The sequence below is a fragment of the Heloderma suspectum genome, chromosome 1 (genome assembly GCF_057233095.1).
Source record: "Heloderma suspectum isolate Gila_16-S chromosome 1, 16-S_ref, whole genome shotgun sequence".
Classification (NCBI taxonomy): domain Eukaryota; kingdom Metazoa; phylum Chordata; class Lepidosauria; order Squamata; family Helodermatidae; genus Heloderma; species Heloderma suspectum.
Genome location: NC_139458.1, coordinates 144,771,996 through 144,791,363, shown reverse-complemented (window position 1 = coordinate 144,791,363; position 19,368 = coordinate 144,771,996). Strand labels below are relative to the sequence as shown.

Genomic DNA, 19,368 nt, shown 5'->3' with positions numbered 1-19,368 from the left:
GGGAAGTACTAAGTTGCTCCTCACCCTTCCCCTGTACTGAAGTTTGCCCAAGTTTGCCCGAGTCCCTTGAGCAACTGTTGTCCTTAGAACACAATGTTCAGGCTCAACTAAATCTTGGCTCCCAGGCTTCTCTGGCTGCTGTCCAACATCTTGTTTAATAATATACACATGGCCGTTAACTTGAGATTTCTTTAGGGAAGGCGGGTGGGCAAGCAGCTTGCGGCCCAGTAACAGACTACGCAGGATGGATACCCTGTTGCAACAAATGGACAGAACGAGGCATGAGATAGGGATCCCAGAGTAACTGTCAGCAGTGGGGTCCTAGAATGCATGGTGGTTTGAGGCAACACAGAAGCACCCACACAATGTGCAGTGCCTGCCTCAAGAATCACATGATTCCCAACAAAAAAGAAGTAACATGTAGAAAGATAAACACAGTGACTATGTTTGGACATCACAAAAAACCATGGGAACAAGACTAGATGAGCCTCAGGCCTGTATGCTCTCCCCTCCCCTATTCTCCTCATGGCATGACGGTAAGGAGGAGCACAGAACCATACGCACCCGATAAACTGGGATTAATCTTAACTATGTTTTGTTTGAAACAAGCCGACTTTAAATCATGGGTTATAAAGCTGACTCATTTCAACAAACCATAGCTATGATTAATCAGAGTTTCAAGTCTGAATGTTAGTTTAGGATTCGGACATAACCAGTTAATCAAAAGTAGAAAGGGGAAGCTTCTGAACTCCTCTTTGGGCCACACTAGGGGAAGAGCTTTTCCAGCTGAGGCTTTTTAACCCACTTTTTAACCCAGAAGCAGTATCTGCTTCTGGATTCTTTGCAGGATTACAATCGGATCTCTACATGAAGGTGTGTGTTTTTTTCATTTCCTGCCTTTCTGCTACATAACCTCTAATTGGCACTGTGGTATAGTGGAACAAAGTGGGATAACGCAACCACAATCATAGAATCATAGAATAGTAGGGTTGGAAGGGGCCTACAAGGCCATCGAGTCCAACCCCCTGCTCAGTGCAGGAATCCAAGTCAGCGCATCCCTGACAGATGGCTGTCCAGCCTCGTCTTGAACGCCTCCAGCGTGGGAGAGCCCACCACCTCCCTAGGTAACTCTCACTGTTGGATAGTTGTGCTTTGTTTCATGATTCCAAAAAATACTACATTTTCCCTTCCTCCAAAAAAAACCACAGAAGTGCATGGCAATGCAGGACAGAAAATTGAGGATGACGCCGTCATCTAAAGCACCTGCAAACAACTGTGAGTGAAGAAGAAGGAGCGCACAATAAAGCCTCATCTAGAAAAGCTCAAAGAGAAGGGAAAGGGAGTGTGCAAATGCGAGACTCTCCTGGGATCATTCCTGTCAGGCTAAATCATGGTTTATCACAATGTCTGAATGCAACCAGGGATTAATACTATTTTATAGAAAGAAACATACAAAACAGGAGCACAGCACTGCCACACGGAGAGAAAAGAGTTCGATAAAGAGCAGCAGTGCCACAAGTCATCAAATACGAGGTACTCATAAAAACCAGTCAGGGTCCCCTTGGCCTGTACTGCCACGGCTGTCTCCACTGCCGCCTCCTTCCCCTGCCCCCCCCCAAAACAAGAGCCTGTAAAAAAATCCCAAGGGGGAAGAAGAGAGAGGCAGTGACAGCAAGTGCTCCGCCTCCTCGGCTGTGTCCTTTCCCACTAAGGAGGGGACTAGGACTACAAGTCCCAGCATCCCTAGGGGGAACATAATGTTATTCACATCTATTCCCACTGACAAGAGGGACTCAAAGCTTCCTGTTCATACTGTAAGAAAATGCAAGTTGAAACAAGAGCATTGGCAATCTTGAGCTTTCCATTTCAAGGAAGAGCTGAATGAAGTGGTTGCACTTGGCTGTCAATAAATAGTATATAGGCAGGAAGGGATCTTGCCACTACTGCCTACAAATGAATTGCTGTCCTTCTTGGTCTTCATGCTGGGCTGGGCCTGCCTCTGAGAGTGTCGGATCACCCCTCAGCAAATGCAAAACCACCTGAGAAGAGGACAAGGATCCAGGCTGCCAAGCACACCCCTGCCACCAACCTACACCCCCAGGAGACGTCTTGCTAATCCGATCCTGAGCCAGAAAGTATGTGCATACTGCAAAAAAACAACAACCCTGGCTCTCACTGTTTCTAAGTGGCCTGGAATTTCATGAACAAACACATCCAAAATCCTGGGGCGGGGGGTGGGGGAGAAAGAGAGAGGAAATCCAAAATCCACAGTTAGGCAATCCCAAGATGCCACAAAAGATTGTCAAGGCTTCTGAGTTCCCTGGAACTCTTCATCAAGTTAGGTGATATGACAGGTAAGGAGAAGTAACAGAAAAGTTCAACAATTAGGTCAGATGTTGTAGCCATGAGATCTGTAGTATAAGATTTGGCCAACTGTTTGAATTTTCCTGTTACTCCCCCCATCCCCTGCCTCTCATACCATCTAGCCTGATGAAGAGTTCTGGAGGACTCAAATGTTTGCACAATCTTTTGTAGCATTTTTGGTTGGTCCTAATAAAGCCATTGCCCAACTGTGGATTTTTATTCCACCCCCTCTGGATTTTGGTTGTTTTTACTCACAGATCAGTGTGGCTACCTTTGTTTGTTTGTTTTATAAACAACCACAGTTACTTTCTGTGGCCAGAGGCTGTAGTGCATCCTTTCCCACAGATTACAGCTCTTATAACAAGCCTGGTATCATCTCTGCCCTTGGACATAAAATGCAATACTTTGGGACTAAATCAAGATGATGCCAGACAAGAAAAGCAGGAAGCAGGCCTTAATTTAAGCCAGGATTTACTTACCAGGGCTGAGCCCTGGAACCAGTGAGCTCTCAGCCTTTGTACATGTGCCAGAGCTCAACCTGAAACATGCCAAATAATGGTAAAGGGGGGGAAACGTCTCTGAGCAAATAAGGAGTGCATTTCCAAATATCTATGGGTCAGCCCATAACACATCTAGAATGAGGAGAGAGAGCTCCCAGGTCAGAAGATACAGTCTATAGGGTGGGGCATCAATACCTCTCTTTTTTAGAGAAACAAAGCAAAGTCATGGGGAAATTGGTGTGAACCACAGGAGAATCTGGAACGCACCAGGTTGGTGAAGGCTGAGCTAGGTTCATGGGAAACTCCACTCAGCTAACTCCTTTTCCAGTTAGGATAGCTTCCATTAACAGAGGCAAACCAATCCTGCATGCAGACTGAACCTGGCAGGAGACAACTGAAAATAATTGGGAGGCAACAATGGTGAACCAAGGTCTATAGATACATGACCAAAGGCTGCAATATTTATATAGGAAAGTCAACTTGTGCCTTCCAAAGAGAAATGGTTTCATGATATGCATTGGACATTTGAAGTTAATCAGAACTGTATTCATGATTTTTTTGTCTCGGTATTGTTTCAATTTGTATATCAAATATGTACGTATGCACTGTATATTTATAACTGCTGGTCCTATACTTAGGATTTTAGTATTTGTAAAATACCTGTATTGTACCGCACTTAAAACCTCTAATGATGATTGGCTGAGCAGCATTGATAGCACAGAATTTTCACGAACATTCCCAATGTTCAGGGAACAAAGAATATTATTCAGCCCAGTCTCAGGCCACCCTTCCTCCAAGGAGCTCACCGGGTGTAAACACGGCTCAACCCCCTCCCCCAATTTTTTCTTTGCAACAATGTTGTGAAGTAAGTTAGGCTAAGCAGTGAGTGACTGAGTGGGGATTTAAATCTGGATCTCACTGGTCCTAATCTGACACTCTAACCACTACACCACATGGACTCCCTTTGGCACCAAGACATGACAGACAATTGGGTTGCAAGTTATATACAACCAATGACAGGAAGACACCCTGCTGATTTCTTGTGTTATATATGTTGTTATGGCATGATCCTTTGTTTGAATTTGTGACCTGATATGGTATAAATCAAGGGGGGAAATAAGGGGGGAAGAGAAGGAGAAATGTGTTTGCCCTTCAGTTTCAGAGCAAGCCAGCACCCTTCATAGCTCTCCATTCTGTGAGCCATGAAAACAGAATGCATTTGTTTTATTGACCTTGCCAAATCTTCAAACCCGTGAGCATCCTGGATGGTCCCAGAAGGGGAAGGCACTGGAGCAGGGTTCACTTCTTCCCATGCTCTTTCCATCCTGGAATCTGGGAAGGAACAAATCTCCAGTGGCAGATGAATGCAGACCAATGCAAGAAGCATCTTCTTTTTCATGCTCATTCATGTATGTATCTCTCTCTCTCTCTCTCTCTCACACACACACACACACACACACATGCACATACAGAAACTCTTGAAGCCAAACATCTGAGGAAGAAATCCACACAGGGTGGAAAAGGAAACTTTCTGAAGCTAATTCCTGCAGCTGAATCCTCACTTCCAGATTAATAGTTTAGTCAGTAAACACTGGCTCCTGGAACTGTACAAGTAGTATTAGGAGAACCATCTCTCACCTGCTTACAAAACAAGACAGCTTTATACTGATGATGATTTATAGTAAAGCATCAGACCTGAGAAAAGCACCTCAACTATTGAGAGGATGCTTGTGAACTACTATTACTGACAAAGGAGCCAAGAGGACCAAACCCAAAGGGTTCTTTCAATGGTGGCCACCACTACCACCACAGCCAGTCCTGTCCTAGAGTTCATGGAGATTAAAAGGCCTAGGCTAGCACACAGGGGTTGCTGCCCAGCAACTACAAGACCCTCCCCAGTTTTGGAACATGGAGCAATGCCTCTGTTTAGCTCACATTTGCTCCAAGAAAAGACAAAAGAAAAGGGGAGGGGGGAGGGAGGGAGGGAAGGACGGAATTTCCCCAGACAAACTGATCGCTGGTGATACCGGTGTGTCCCATTTCAAACTTGTTCAAAGTCAGACATATATTGTAGGTCAGAAAAATGAAAGGTGGTGTTGGAAGAACCAGGAGGCAACTAATTTCACGCGAAACTAATTTTTGCAAAGCTTGCGATCTGCTATGGACTTGAGTCAGAATGAGCTTCAAGATGGAATTCGGAGAACTTTGGCAAGCTCAAGGTTTGCTGATTTGCACATCCCTAGAGAGGACAAGTGAGATCAGCAGGTGGGCCTGGGAAAGACAAGTTTCAGTAGACATCCTGACTTGCTAGCTGTCATCACCACACCAACAGAATGTCCAGGATGAGGTGTGACCAAATCTAGAAGTGTTTATGTGCTTATCAGCCAGTAAAGAGATGACCGATCCCATAACCAGCTGAGAAAGTTGGGAAGGTTCAGTCTTAAGAGGCCCACCAGGATAGCTGAGGCATCTTTCTCCAGATCCAAAGCACTAAACAGGAGCCACCTGAAAGAAATCTAGGCGGGTACCCCTTGAGTAGATGTGCACAAGTCCTTTCTTCATCCATGGCTTCAATAGCACTGATGTTTTAACTCAGGCTTGACCATTTCAGGTCAAAGTTTTTGTGACTCATCTGCTTTCACTTTGAATCTACCTAGTGGCCCTGCCCACCCACAGTTCCTTGCAATATCATTGCTCTAAAACACTTCCCTCCTACAGATCTGAATGTAAAAAGCTACCACTAGGGCCTTTGATCATGAAAGGCAGTCATGCCAATCCCATGTACAACAGCGATTTAGCCAGACAGAATGGAATGGACCAGGAAACAGTCAGGATGCAATACCAACAGAAAGTGCTCTTGAGGAAAACTTCACTAGAGAGATGTGCAACTCATATGCCATTTAAACCAGTCACAAAAATTGCATTCTAAGAGCATTTCTACACAAGGCTTTTATTGCATGCTCATGATTGGGCACTCAAGGAAGTTTGTGGGTCCTTTACACAATGTTGGCAACTTCCAGGGCATCTCCCATGCTTTCTGACCTTTATCCCACTTTTTAAAAGATCGGAGATAATCCGATAAGGAATGTTAATCCCATACATTGGCTGTGTATAATGCTGGAGTTGCGCTATAACCACAGCACCATCTGGTGGCTGTAAAAAGAAACATATAGAACTTGCCAAGAAAGGAAGTCCCCAATTCAAAGCACATGTCTGCCTATGTAAAGGAGCCAATCTTAATCCCACAAAGGATGTGGAAGCAAAAGCCTTGGTAAGGATGCAGGATTTTAGCCTTGTGTGGTGGAGCCCAGAGTCAATTGCCCCAGATTGTGCCCAGGGTCACACTACCACTACTTCTTTTACATCATCTAAAAGTAAAATCACCATGTAGCTGCTAAAGACAATGGGCCACCTACTGACATAGATCATAACAGATGACTGGCCTTGATTTAAACTGGGGATGAATTGAAGGGGTGTGTGCATGTGGGAGAGAGGAAGAGAGAGAGAGAGAGTGTCGTAACTGTTATTGGGGACCTGAATTTTCATGAGTTTTGGGTTTTGCATCAAAAGTCGTCCTTTTGATGAGATCAGACTGCCACCCTACATGGGACACATATGCAGCAGTGAGAGAAAGCAAGCACTGGCCATGCTCTCTGTCCAAGGACCAGCTGTGCATTTCTAAGACTGGGAAACTAGTTTTTTTCCTTCCTCTGTAGCATTAATAGACTGCAAAGCTGCCAGGTGAGTGGCGCAGCCCTTAGAAGCCGGGACATGGAATCCGAAGCCGCAGGACACACCATCCCAATCTTCCCTCCCTTCCCCGCAAAACGAAATCCATTTATATTTGGATTTTTCCTCTAGCTGCAGGGCTGTGTTTTCCTCGGTACCATAATTTCCTGGCTGATATCGTGCATCTTACAGAAGTGTTCTCTCTGTGGCGAATGTGGCAGAGGCTAAGCAAAAGACACCATTCTGCAGCGCTGGAAGCGCCTCTCTTTCTCTCTCCCCCTCCCTCCCTCTCTCCCTCCCTGCCTCTCTGCAGCCCAGGGATCAGGGTCGCCTTCAAAGCTCCAAGGTTTTGCAGCTGGAGGGCTGCCTAGGAATGAGAGGAGTTGCGTGGGAGGAGGCTTGGCTTGAAAGCCACGCGGATGAGCTGCCTCAAACAAGGGATAAACCAAAACAGAAAAGGGGGGGAGAAAATGGAGGAGATGAGGCAGCCTCTCACCCATGAGCTGACTCCTTCAGCCTGCACAGCCACAGGAACAGGAGGCAATCTGTAAGCAGGCAAGAATTCTCAGCACCGTGTTGACCCTTGGGATAGAACCTTCGCCGGCTACAAGGACAGCCTTACATGGTCATTCTCAGCTCTTAACAGTCCCCAGATGATAGGCTGCATGTTCCTGGACTGGCACCATTTCTTTTCCTGCACAGTTGGATTTTTCTCTCTCTACTTTCTGACTTGCTCCAATTAATCAGCTCCTCCGGACAGAGTTAGACACAAGCTGGGTTCGGGGAAGGGTGTGTGGCTCAGTGGCGGAGCACCTGCTTGGCATGCAGAAGGTCCTAGGTTCAATCCCCAGCATCTCCAGGTAGGGCTAGGAAAGAATCCTGCTGAAACTCCTTAAAGAGCTGCTGCCAGTCAGTATCAACAATACTGGGCTAGATGGACCAAGGGTCTTACCCAATATAAGGCAGCTTCCTATGTTCCTAGGGTTTCTTGTCATCCATCCAGGTCCATCCATGACACAAACGCCACACGACCCCAAGACTGCAATTTGATTTGATGCTCAAGGCCACACGAGACATACATATGCTTGTGAAACATGCACTCCGTGATTTGGCTGTCAAGCAGGGGTGGGGGGGGTCTACTTTCATCACTAAATGTAGCATGCAAAGGACAGGAGCAACAGCTGTGCTCTGCTGCTTGAAGACTTTTTCCCTAGCCAGCTTACGCAAAGGTCAATAGGTACAAACCGGATTGTAAACTGCAAGCCACCGGGCATAATCTAGACTGGGAGAGGAACAGCAATCTCAGACTTCAGTTGTCCTAAGCATAAAAGGGACCTCTTCATATGAAACACTTTGCACACTTAAAGATCTCTATCATTTACCCGTGATCAACTGAAACCAGAGCAAGGCATTTAAAGTAGTCCTGCTTGAGGATGTGCAGATATTGTTAAATCCATTCCATCTGTGTTTCGCAGATTGTCAGGCATCTTTCGTTCCATTGTCTGGAATTGTGGAGTTGGGTGTTTTTTTACCAGAATTTCATTCTATGTGCGCTAACTCACATCAGCAGTAATTCGCATGAAAGCAAGTGCACATTAGCGTTCATGCATACTTGCACATTAGTTGATGCGAATTCATGCTAATGCAAATTAGCACAAATCCCACCCTTGCCCCTACCCCATGTGAAAAAACTGTCCACAGAATCCCCGTCACTTGGAAAAAGCCTCTCCGCTGTGGAATCTGCAGTTCAGGGTCATAGAAATCCAAACCCATTTGAACCTGTTGCGGTTTTCTCCGACATCCCTAGCCCTCCACCTTCCTTCCCACCACCACCAAATTAGAAGCTGATGCTACAGGGCTAAGCAGGGCACAAGATCTCTGACCTGATCCTAAGAACTGTCAGCACCACCAGCCATTCCAGCAGGCTGCACAGAGGGAGATGAGAGGGGAAGCGGGGCCATTCCAACAGTCCTGCCAAATGACTATTTTTTTCATTTTGTCTTCCCTTCCCTTCCTCCTCCTCCGTTGTGTCTTTGTAGACTGTAATCCTGCAGGAAGGGACTGACTTGCTCTACTGATTAAATGTCATCCACTCTGGGAGCCTTTATGGCTGAGGAGTGGGATGAAAATACTTTAAATAAATAAATATCTCTAGCAGCACTGGTCCATATTTGCCAGGTGTTTTTCAATAGGCTAAAGACACCATGGGGAACGGTCACTTTGCTCTGTTTTTGTTCCCTCCCGCTGTGGGAGTGCCTTGTCTGCTGCTCATACTTGTGTACCTGTCTTTGCTTTTCTCCTGGTCATGCATCCAGAAATCCAGTCCAACTGGAAGTGAACATGCAAGGTGCTCATTTAAGGCTCGCAGTACAACATCTGCCACATGGATGGCCATAAATGGCCTCCACTGGTCCTACCATTAGACAGGCTAAGCTGGCTGTCTCAGGCAGTGGATGCTGGCACACACACACACACACACACACACACACCTCCGCTGTTTCCCCCTGATCTCCCTAAGCTAGCCTGCTGCCCTCTGCTATGATGGAGAACCCTGTCCTGTAGCAAGTATAGGAGTAAGATCCAAATGCCAGTCCGATCAGATTCCGTACATGGAATGGAGGGGTGCCATTTTGTCTTTGCCTATGGCAGCAAAATGTCCTGGGCTGGCCCTGCTGCTCCTGCACTGTTTATTTACTTATTAAATAACTAAACCCTGACTGCTTATTGGAAGGACAGATACTAAAGCTGAAGCTCAAATATTTTGGCCACCTAATGCGAAGAGAAAACTCACTGGAAAAGACCCTGATGCTGGGAAAGACTGAAGGCAAAAGGAGAAGGGGACGGCAGAGGATGAGATGGCTAGATAGCATCACCAATGCAACGAATATGAACCTGAGCACGCTCCGGGAGAGAGCGCAGGACAGGAAGGCCTGGCGTGCTATGGTCCATGGGGTCACGAAGAGTCGGACACGACTGAACGACTGAACAACAGCAATTAAATGTTTCATAACATAAATTTCTGTAGGTGCTTTACACATTAACAACAACTACTACAAACACTGCAGCAAAATCAATAATAGAAATATAATAAAATATAGCGTAGAACACAGTATCAAGTATAAGAAGTAAAACCACATTGCAAGGACCAAAATAATAAAACACAAAAATACTAACACGTTTTTAAAAGACTTTAAAAGAAGACTTAAAAAGCCTGGGAAAACAGGAAAGTCTTAGCCTGGCGTTAAAACAATAGGAGTGGGGGCACCAGGCAAGCTTCCTTTGGGAGTGCATTCCAGAATTGGAATGCCCCGTTTCTTGTTGCCACCCATTGAATGGGCAATTCTGAGATCAGGGGTGGCCTTACTATCTAAGCATGGTGAATGGACCTGCTCCAGGCAGGAGGGGATGGATGAAGGCAGGAACTGGCATCTCAGTAGTGCAGCAAGACTTTTTAAAGTGTTGGCCCTAGCCGTGGGGTTGGGGGACATCCCTGGGTTTGGGCAGCAAAGGATCTTGGGCCAGGACTGCCTGAGATCAGAACAGAAAAAATAATTCAGATAACATGAGGACATCCATGTTGGTAAACACAGAGGTAGCCTGTACATGAAGAAAATGAGGTAGTCACCTTCGGTGATAAATTTTGGGTGACATCTAGGGCAGCACAGTGGGAAACAAAGAGATCAAACTGAAGGAGCAGGTTCTTTTGGTGTGGTTTTACCAATGTACAGGTACACTTCACTAAAAAACAGGGATTTTGATGTGATTGTACATACAGTTGCATCAAGATTCTTTCCATGTGATGTTTTTACCGATACGCAGTAACACATCTGTGCATCAATCAAACACCACACATAAAGAATCCTGATGCAATCGTAGGTGTGATCACATCAGGATTGCTTTTTTGCACTGCAATGCAGACATGCACATCAGTAACTGGTGACGGGGGCTGGGGAGAGAAGCAAATGAACCGAAGGAAGTGGCAAACGTTACCTGCATATCCTCCAGTTCCAGAATTATTTTTTTTAATTCTTCTAGTTAATGTAGAACTCAGCCAAAGTGGAACACAGGGCAAAAAGAGAACCCACAGAAATATACAAAAATGGATGGTTCCTAGTTTAAAATAGGCAGTTGGGAAGCTTTCAGAAGCATTTTCCCTTATTTCATTTATTTTTGCTGTGTGTGTGTGTGTGTGTGAGAGAGAGACAGACAGACAGACAGAGAATGAAGTATATTTCAGACATACAACATTTTTACATATCTATAAAAAGTTCATCCTATCTTATTATAAATCTTATTTCTGGGAAGTCAAAGTTGTAAAAAAAAAAAAAAATTACAGCTGGGGGTGGTGCTCAGGCAGCGCTCCCTCCCCAGGCCCATAAATTAGGCCAGGCTCCTAAAAAGCTAAGGGTTCTGCACATTTTAACAGGGTTATAGTAGGAACAATATTCACTCTGTTGGGTCGTGCTCTGCCCATATGTTTATGCAGCTGAGTGTCTGCTCCATTACCTGTTTATATTAGCCTTTGCCTAGTGATCTCTCTTTCCCCACCCAACTGCCCCTTAATCCTTCTCATTGCCAGCATTTTGCTCAGCTATAATCCCCCCCTTGTAGTTTCGAATGGATCAAGTGTGCTAATCCTTAACTCAACATACACATACACTTTATCGTGCTTCAAAGGCACCTTTCACCTTGGAACCGTGGGGGTGATGACATCACACCCAGGAATTGCTGATCTATGCCAATAAGCATGTTAGTATTTGCAAAGCAATGAGATATATGTCTGTAGATCTCAGAAGCAGCATCTAACATACATACATACATACATACATACATGCTAGTTGCATATGGAGCAACAGGAGTTTCTGACACAAGGAAAGCTGGAGAGCACACAGTCTCCATTTGCTAATTTTTCTAAGCATCCGTTCAAGAAACTATCACTGACTTAGGATCTCTCAAACCCAAGCACTTTATTGCACAAGAAATACACTGGTTAGTGATTTGCAGCAAGGAACCTAGATGACTTTCCCCATGTAGAGCTTTAGTTGTGATCACATCTTCCCAATTCACAAACTGCAATATGTTATTACTGGGAAAATGTGACTCCTCTATTCATCTACTCATCTTTCAACCTGAAAGATATTTTCATCTGCCAGCAATGCCCTTCTGCATTCTATGTAGTACAAACACGTCAGACTCTACACAAAAGAATAAATGGACATAAATGTGATATCAGAAAGGGCAACTTTGAGAAACTAGTGGGAGAACATTTTGACCTCCCAGGGCACTCTGTTGCTGGCCTGAAAGTTGCCATTCTTCAACAAATGAACTTCAAAGGGACAACACCAGCATGGCCAATGAATTAGAATTTATTCAAGACATTCTGGCCTGAATAGGGATAAAGGTTTTCTATCCCACTACAGGTGTTAATTAATTTAGGAATACTAGTATGTTTGTGTTATCATAAATATCTGCTGTTGTTAATGGTCTCTGTGCTTATTTTGTATTCATTTAAGCTTTATGTAATTGTCCCAGACTGTATTTTTTCCATTTACTTTCCACCTGACCTCACTTTTTTTCTCTACACCCATATGCCAACTCCAGATAACATCTGATGGACTCTAGTCCTTGAAAGCATATGTCATAATACATTTCTTAGTCTTTAAGGCCGCTCAACAAAGATTCTCCGGGAGCCTTTTTGGCTAAAAGGCAGGGTATACATGCTGTAAATTAATTAATTAAGGTGCCTCAAGGCTCATTTTTGCTGCAGCAGACTAATACAGCTACCCCCAAATTGTGGTCTGTATCCTTCTTCATGGAAGCCTTGAGTGTCATCAATTGTTCTAGCGGGAGGGCACTTTAGGGGCTTCATAAAAAGTCTTACATCGTGGAGCCGTTGTTACTTGTGTGAGAATCTTGGCCAGGGCTAAACTGGCCCCTAGGTTGAATTTGTATTTGTATGTATGTATGTATGTATGTATTTATTTATTTTCTTTCCATTATCTGGAACAGCCTTTTTTTAACTAGGAATCACAACCTATTTGGAACTCTATGCAATGCACTGAGACATCTAGTGGCCGAATGACACACTGCCGGTAAATGGAGGCTACACAGTTCAACCATTCTTCTTGCTATCACTCCTGCGCTTCTGTTTCAGAAATTGCCCCTCACCATTAGCTATACTGGCTTGGGCTGGTGAGAGTTGTAGGCCAAAGCATCTGGAGAGCCACAAGTTGCCCACCCCTGCTCTATGGCACTATCTCACATGCAGCTTCAGAAAGAAATACTAGCTGGGAAGCTACTGAGGAGAAAATATGAAATAGCAACCTTTGTGAAACTCCTCCTGTAGTGGAGTGATTATATAATATTATTTGCAGATATATATTCAGCATTTTCTGGCCAAGAGACCCTTCTCTCCAAGGGGCTACCACCTCTCCCTTGATTCCTCTTGCACTGATATTGCCCAAATAGATGCATCCTGGGAGGGCCATGGTCTTTCCTCGACTGTTGGCCATTACCAACTGCCAGACATAAGGCTACATGAGGCATCCGTGTGCACCCAGTTCTACCTCAAGCTTGGAAGGTGTGGGACACCGGAGTGGCACTGATGGATATTTTCATGAAGATCTGATCTTCTGGAAGGGTCAAGTGGACACAGGAAACAATAGCCTCCTGTCCAAGAATTTAAGTTAGCAAGGGCTGGCAGGGCCAACTCCAGCTCTTTGAAGACTCTTGGGTAAGACCCCCTCAATGGAGTCTACCTTCTCACCGCCATTGTCAGTAGCTGTTATTGCTCCTCATCCTCTTTCTCATCATTACTAGTACTTGCTTGCTTGACAGTCAGGGAGCGAGTGAGCAAGTAGGCCATGGCATCTCCTGCTCCTCCTTCTCACCACCACCATTGTCTGGGCCAGAATGAGAGGTGGGTGAACAAGCATGTGGCAATGGGGAAGAGGAGGAGCAACTCCAGGGGGTTCTTGTCAGTGAGCCCCTGTTGTGGTATGGGCCCTCAGCAGATGCCCAACCAAGCCTAGCCTTGATGCCAGCCCTGAGGGCTGGTGTCTGGTCATGTGGCCCTCTGCCATAGCTTTCAGGAGCAGGGTGGGGAGGGATACATATTCATCTGAACCATCCAGAAAGGGCTTTCCCAGTAAAGTAAGCTATTCCAGGAGCCCCAGGTCTTTGCCTGCACGAGAGGCTGAGCTGTAAGCAACAGCTCTCCTGCCCCCCAGCCCCACTCCTATTGGTTGCTGCTGGGGGCTGCTTTTTTATGACCAACCTCATGACGTTTAAAGCATAACACTGACCAGATGTCAGCAATTTTAGCAATCGAGTGCCAAATAAGTTTGGAGCCAATTCAAGGAAACAGCTTCTCCCTTGGGGGACGGGGTTGGGGGCTGGGGTTGGGAGAGAGCTCCGCATCCCCATGACCAGGAATGCAGGGAAGGAGGAATGCCGAAACGTTGAGGTAACAGTTTATTAATAGCACAGACCAACTTTATGGGCAGCCCTACAGTGCTATTGTAAGCAGCAAGCAACCTCTCTCACCCCCATGCCGGGGCTCTCTCAATGCATCAGCCCAGGGCAAGAGGGCTCTCTCAAGGATGCATCTGTCATAAGGCAGGACATGCAAAAGCCCTATTCCACTAGGCACCACTCTGCTGAAGCACTGCATCCAGTCCTGTCCTGTGTTCCCTGTCCATGTTTGGATGACATTGATGGAAGCAGAAGAAATGTCAGGGGAGGGCAATGCAGGCTGCAGCTGTAAATTCACTTTAAAATAAACAAAAAACTCTCAAGTAGTCCCACTGATAAACAAAGTTAGCACTCCGAATCAATTAGCTTAAGATTGCAAGAATAAAATACCTAGGATGTTGTTTGTTCCAAACAGTCCCAGAATCTGATGCTGCATATACTTTCCTGTGCAGGTAAACTCCATCTCTGTCTCTCTGTCTCTCTCTGTCTCTCTCTCTCTCCCCCCGCCCTTCCCTTTGTTAATGACAAGTTTACAGTCCTCACATCTGAAAACATTTGGGAAGTTTCTGGTGGAAGGGAGTGAGTTTTAGCATGATTTCCAGAGATCAGTTAGCTTCAGTTCCATTTATTGGTCAACCAAAATGGTTCTAACTACTTACCATAACATATAATAGAATATAAAATAGTAATAAATCCTAGTACAGATGAGGTTTCCAGTGGTCAGCAAAGTGGAGAGACTTCGATGCTTTACAGAGGGCTACATCCCTCCCCACCATTCTAATCCCTATTTGTCTTTCCTATTGCCCAGATCTCTCTTCCATCCTTACACATTCTTGTGCCCTCCCCTTGCCAAAAGATTGAGTACCCCTTGCCAAAATACTAGGGGACAGCAAGCAACTATGTCCATCATTCTTTGCTATGAGGAAAGAATGATGGACATATACATGCGTTGTCTTGTGAATAGGCAATACAAGAGGGACGTAAAAGTCTTCAAAAGCATACAGTTGTACAAGGGGACAGAGATCAAGTAGTCACTGAAGCAATCTATGGAAAAAACTAAACATGGTGTTATTCTTTTTATTTATTTTTTGCAGTTAACATGCTCTTTGCAAAAAATGCAGACATCCACAGCGGCAGGACCCAACCAGGGGGGGATCTCCATGACAATGGATTTAGTTCGCTCTCCACTACTTTGCTGTGCTTTTTACTGGAGTCGAATCTGCTCCATCTGTGGACACACAGGGCTGGAAAACCCAGATTATCCCAAAGCTAGCCTGGGGCTCTCGGCAGGTCACAGGGCAGTTTACTGCGAATTGCTTGGGTGGCTACTGGGTGGAGTCTCATCCACGTCATCATTTAGAGAGCCTGTTCCCACCCTCCCACTCTCACCTTGTTCCGCCCCTTCTGCTTTCTCTGGCCAGTGTGTGTGTTAGCACCCCCACCCTCCCCATCCTATGCCCAACCCTCCCCACCCAATATTTTAAAAATTAATTTTCCCTCTAAAACCACAATAGCGCAATAGCAACAGGACTAAATGTGCAGACCCATTGATTTCATTTTACTTGGGGTGCTGGAACCATCAGGTCGAGTAGTTCTTTCCTGGGGGACTTTGCCCATTCCCTCTTGTTTCCCCAAAGGAAGTAGTTTTCTCATTCCCATTGAGAAAACCCCCAGGAACACAGCAGCGACCCCTCACATTACCACAGTAGTGGGGACACCCAATCACTTTAAGTAGTCTGCTTTCAATCTTTAACATATCCCGCCCCCTTCTGTGCACATTTACTCAGAGGTAAGAAATAAATCTCACTCCCCTGCAGTGAAAGGGTTAAAGGCTAACTTTAGTAACTCGCCTTAACATGCTGTTTCGCTTCTCCATTGCTCTCTTAAGTCGCTATCATGATGTTGTGCTTCTTTGATGTTCTGTAGTTTCTCTGTTGTTATGTAAAGTCCCTTCTCCGCCTTATCACATTATCACAGTAACGATCTTTTCTTCTCATTGCGAGCAGGGGGAAGGAGAAAGGGAGAAAATGGGGGAGGGGTAGAAGGAGTAGGCAAAAGGGCACACATAGGGAAAACTGGGGTGGGGAGCAATACCTCTGCAAAAAAATCACTTCTCCACTTTATCACAGTAACTTCTCGTTGTGAGCAGGGAGAAGGAGAAAGAGAGAAACGGGGGCTGGAAGCAATAGGCAAAAGTGCACACGTGGGGGAAAATGGGTGGGAAACAAGCCTCACTCATTGGTCTCCCCACCTTTTTTTACACTATGTCCACCCACCCCATACCCCACTTGTAAATAATGCCACCACCACCCCCGGCAGCTATAGTTGTTGAAAGTGGAGCACTTACTTCGGGTTCACGATGTAGCGGCAAGGTGCTATCTGAACATTGCGCTTTTATGCAGTATTGATTTAAGAGGATTTTTTAAAAAAAACATGGAGGCTGCCAAGCAGATCACACCTATACTTTTGGGGGGATGGTTGCCAGAGGTTAGTGGTAGGCAAGGCAAAGTAAATACCATGAGGTAGCTCAGAACTCCTGAACGGCCAGCTGCAAAATGGTGGAAACATTGGGGAAACACAGGGAGGGGAAACATTGGGGGAAAACCCCTTGACCATGGTCAGTGAGATCTCAGCCAGGTGAAAGACACACCCCTGGGCAGGGCTATTTTGCCTAAGTAAATGTGGAGGGCTGGTACACACCACAACAGAAGCGTAGACAAGCCAAAGTAAGGAAAACAATCAGACTAAAAGTAGTCTCAGAAAAACCGGGTTTTCTACAAAAATCGCTGGGATGGCTGCAGGATGGCCATGACGTCAAGTGCCCTGAACAACCTCCAGAGGCAGACAACTCACAGCAAATCCCCCATGGAGACACCCCTGAGATCATGTGGATCAGGACCACATGAGTCAGAAAGGGGAGTTTAGCTCTCCCCCCACTGGGATCTTGATGAAAATCATCTCCCATTGGTGGTAATGAGAGCTTTTCCCCCAGTGCAAATAGTGGTGCCAGATGGAGGGCAGCAATTTTTGTCAGGATCATGGCAGGGGGAGAGAGTTAAATTCCCCCTCCCTGCCTGCCACAGTCCTGATCCTGCTGAGGCTCTGCCATCATGGCTATTTACATTTTTTTAAAGGTGCATATTAAATACAAAAGCGCATGTAACATCGTGTTTAGTTTGTCCTCAAGAGAGACAATAAGAGACATAAGTTGCAAAATTCATCTTGAGATTAACTCTGACGTGGGGGGATGGGGAATCTTTCATGACTATGGGAGTGATTGGACAGGAAGACAGGTTCCCACAGGGAAATTGGTGGGGGAAGGCCAATTTGTTCTCAAAATGGGATGGATACAATATCCATCTCTGATGGATAATCCTGTCTCTGTGCAAGGGAGGTGAAGCAGATTATCTCTTCACAGTGTTTCCACCTATACAGATATTGGTTCTACACAGAACTCAGACTTTTTTTGGGGGGGGGCTTGGTGAAAATACCCTCAGGGACCCCTCCTCCCTGCCTTTCTCACCACTGCCCATTCACCTGCCCTCCCCTCTGGGCCCAGTCTGCACCACTGCCTAGAAGAAGGGGGGAAAGTCAGGCAAAGGCTGCTCCCCTTCTTCTTGATTAGGGACGGCAGGTGAACAGGCAGCTACAGCACGGAGAAAGAAGAGGACAAGCAGGGGACCCCCGCATGGGATGGTGGCTGTGACAGTTGCTCAACAAAGCCAACTTCTGATGCAGGCCAGACAGAACCTCAAATGTTTGGAGTTTTCAGGAGAAGTTGGGGACCAGCCCTAGAACAGAAATCATGCTGTGTATTCATGGAGAGGAGTTTGTTCCTTAAATGAGTCTCCCATTAAGTTAATGCAGGGGTCCCCAATTGCTCTGGGTCAGTGGACACATTTGGAATTTTGAGAGAGTGCCTTGGACATTCTCAAAATATGGCTACCATGGGGGCTTGCCCATTCACAAAATAGCTGCCACAGTGGGCATGGCTGATCACAAAACACTCATTTCCCAGAAAGCCAACTGGTGAGACTAAAAAACAAAACAAAACAGTAACTTGCCCAAGAACCTAAGTTCAAGGCAGAGGTGAGGTCTAAGTTCCAAAATATAAAGCCACTCTCTTGAACCCAGATAAACATGTGCTGGAGGGCAGCTCTTTGTCTTGCAGCATGCCAGCCTCTCAGTTCAAATCTTAAGAAATAAAATAGAAATCAAGAGAGGCAGGGAGCCTGGTGGGCACCAAGGGAGGTGTCTGTGGGCACCACATTGGAGACCCAGAGTCAATGCTGCAGACCAAAGCATCCAGAGGAAACCCCATTCATCATAAACCAATCCCATGCAGATACAGAAAAGAGAAAAATGTGCATTAAATACAGATGGACAAGAAGGAGAAGACAACACAAGGCAATTACACTCTAGGCTAGGAATGATCAGTGTCTGGCATCACCTAGCAGTAGTTAGGGCTTCACATATATTGAGCACAAGTACTCAGACATTTGCAGTCATTGTTTTGGGGGTGGAAGGAGGGGAAATTAAAGTGCTTCTGGAATTGTTCCTCCCAGAGGCAGTTCAGCAGTGAACCTGGCTTTTCCTGAATCCACATGAGGTACAGTTTAGTAAAAACATAGGTGAGACATGCATGGAGACTCAGCTATCCTTTTCCTGACATGTGAAAGACTGAGCAAAGATTTTTATTACCTCAGTTAAAGCATGGGGTGGTTCCAGACGGACAGCTCCCAGCTAGCACTACCAATCAAAAGGCATTGTACAGCTATTTCATCTTTTCCTCCTTAATTGATTATTTTTTGTGGTAAGAAAAAAAAAAGATGGAAAACATGGGAGGATTACAAATGGAAAATGACATCTGCCACCCTCCCCACTCCCCCAAAAACATTCCGTGAATGAGGCAAGGCAATAGCACAATAAAAGCCTCATCTGGAAGCAGCTTTGGTAGTTACTCTGCGGGCCAGATAAAACTGATTCAAGGGCAGATTCCAGCAACATGACCACAAATTACACCAAATATAACTGGGAAATCCTGGTGCAAAGACCTGGATGTGTGCAATTACAGGCTGAGAATGCTAAGCTTGGTAGTCCCTTTCTCGAGTGAAAGGTCTCTGACTCTATGCCATGAATAAACTGCAGAGGTCTGAATTTAAACCTCTGGTCTGTATTCTATGCACTCTTCACCCACCACATATAAAAGGATACTATTAGAATGCATAGCAAGGAAATGAAGTTCCAAAAGCCACCAAAAGTGCTCTCATGTTTTGGAGAATCATTTTGTAATGAGAATTGC

At 45.5% G+C, this 19,368-nt stretch overlaps 1 protein-coding gene across 1 annotated transcript in view; it reads right to left on the bottom strand.

The window, feature by feature from the left end:
• Positions 1-19,368, bottom strand: part of TNS1 (tensin 1) — a 445,218-nt gene that overhangs the window by 231,079 nt on the left and 194,771 nt on the right. The window lies entirely within an intron of this gene.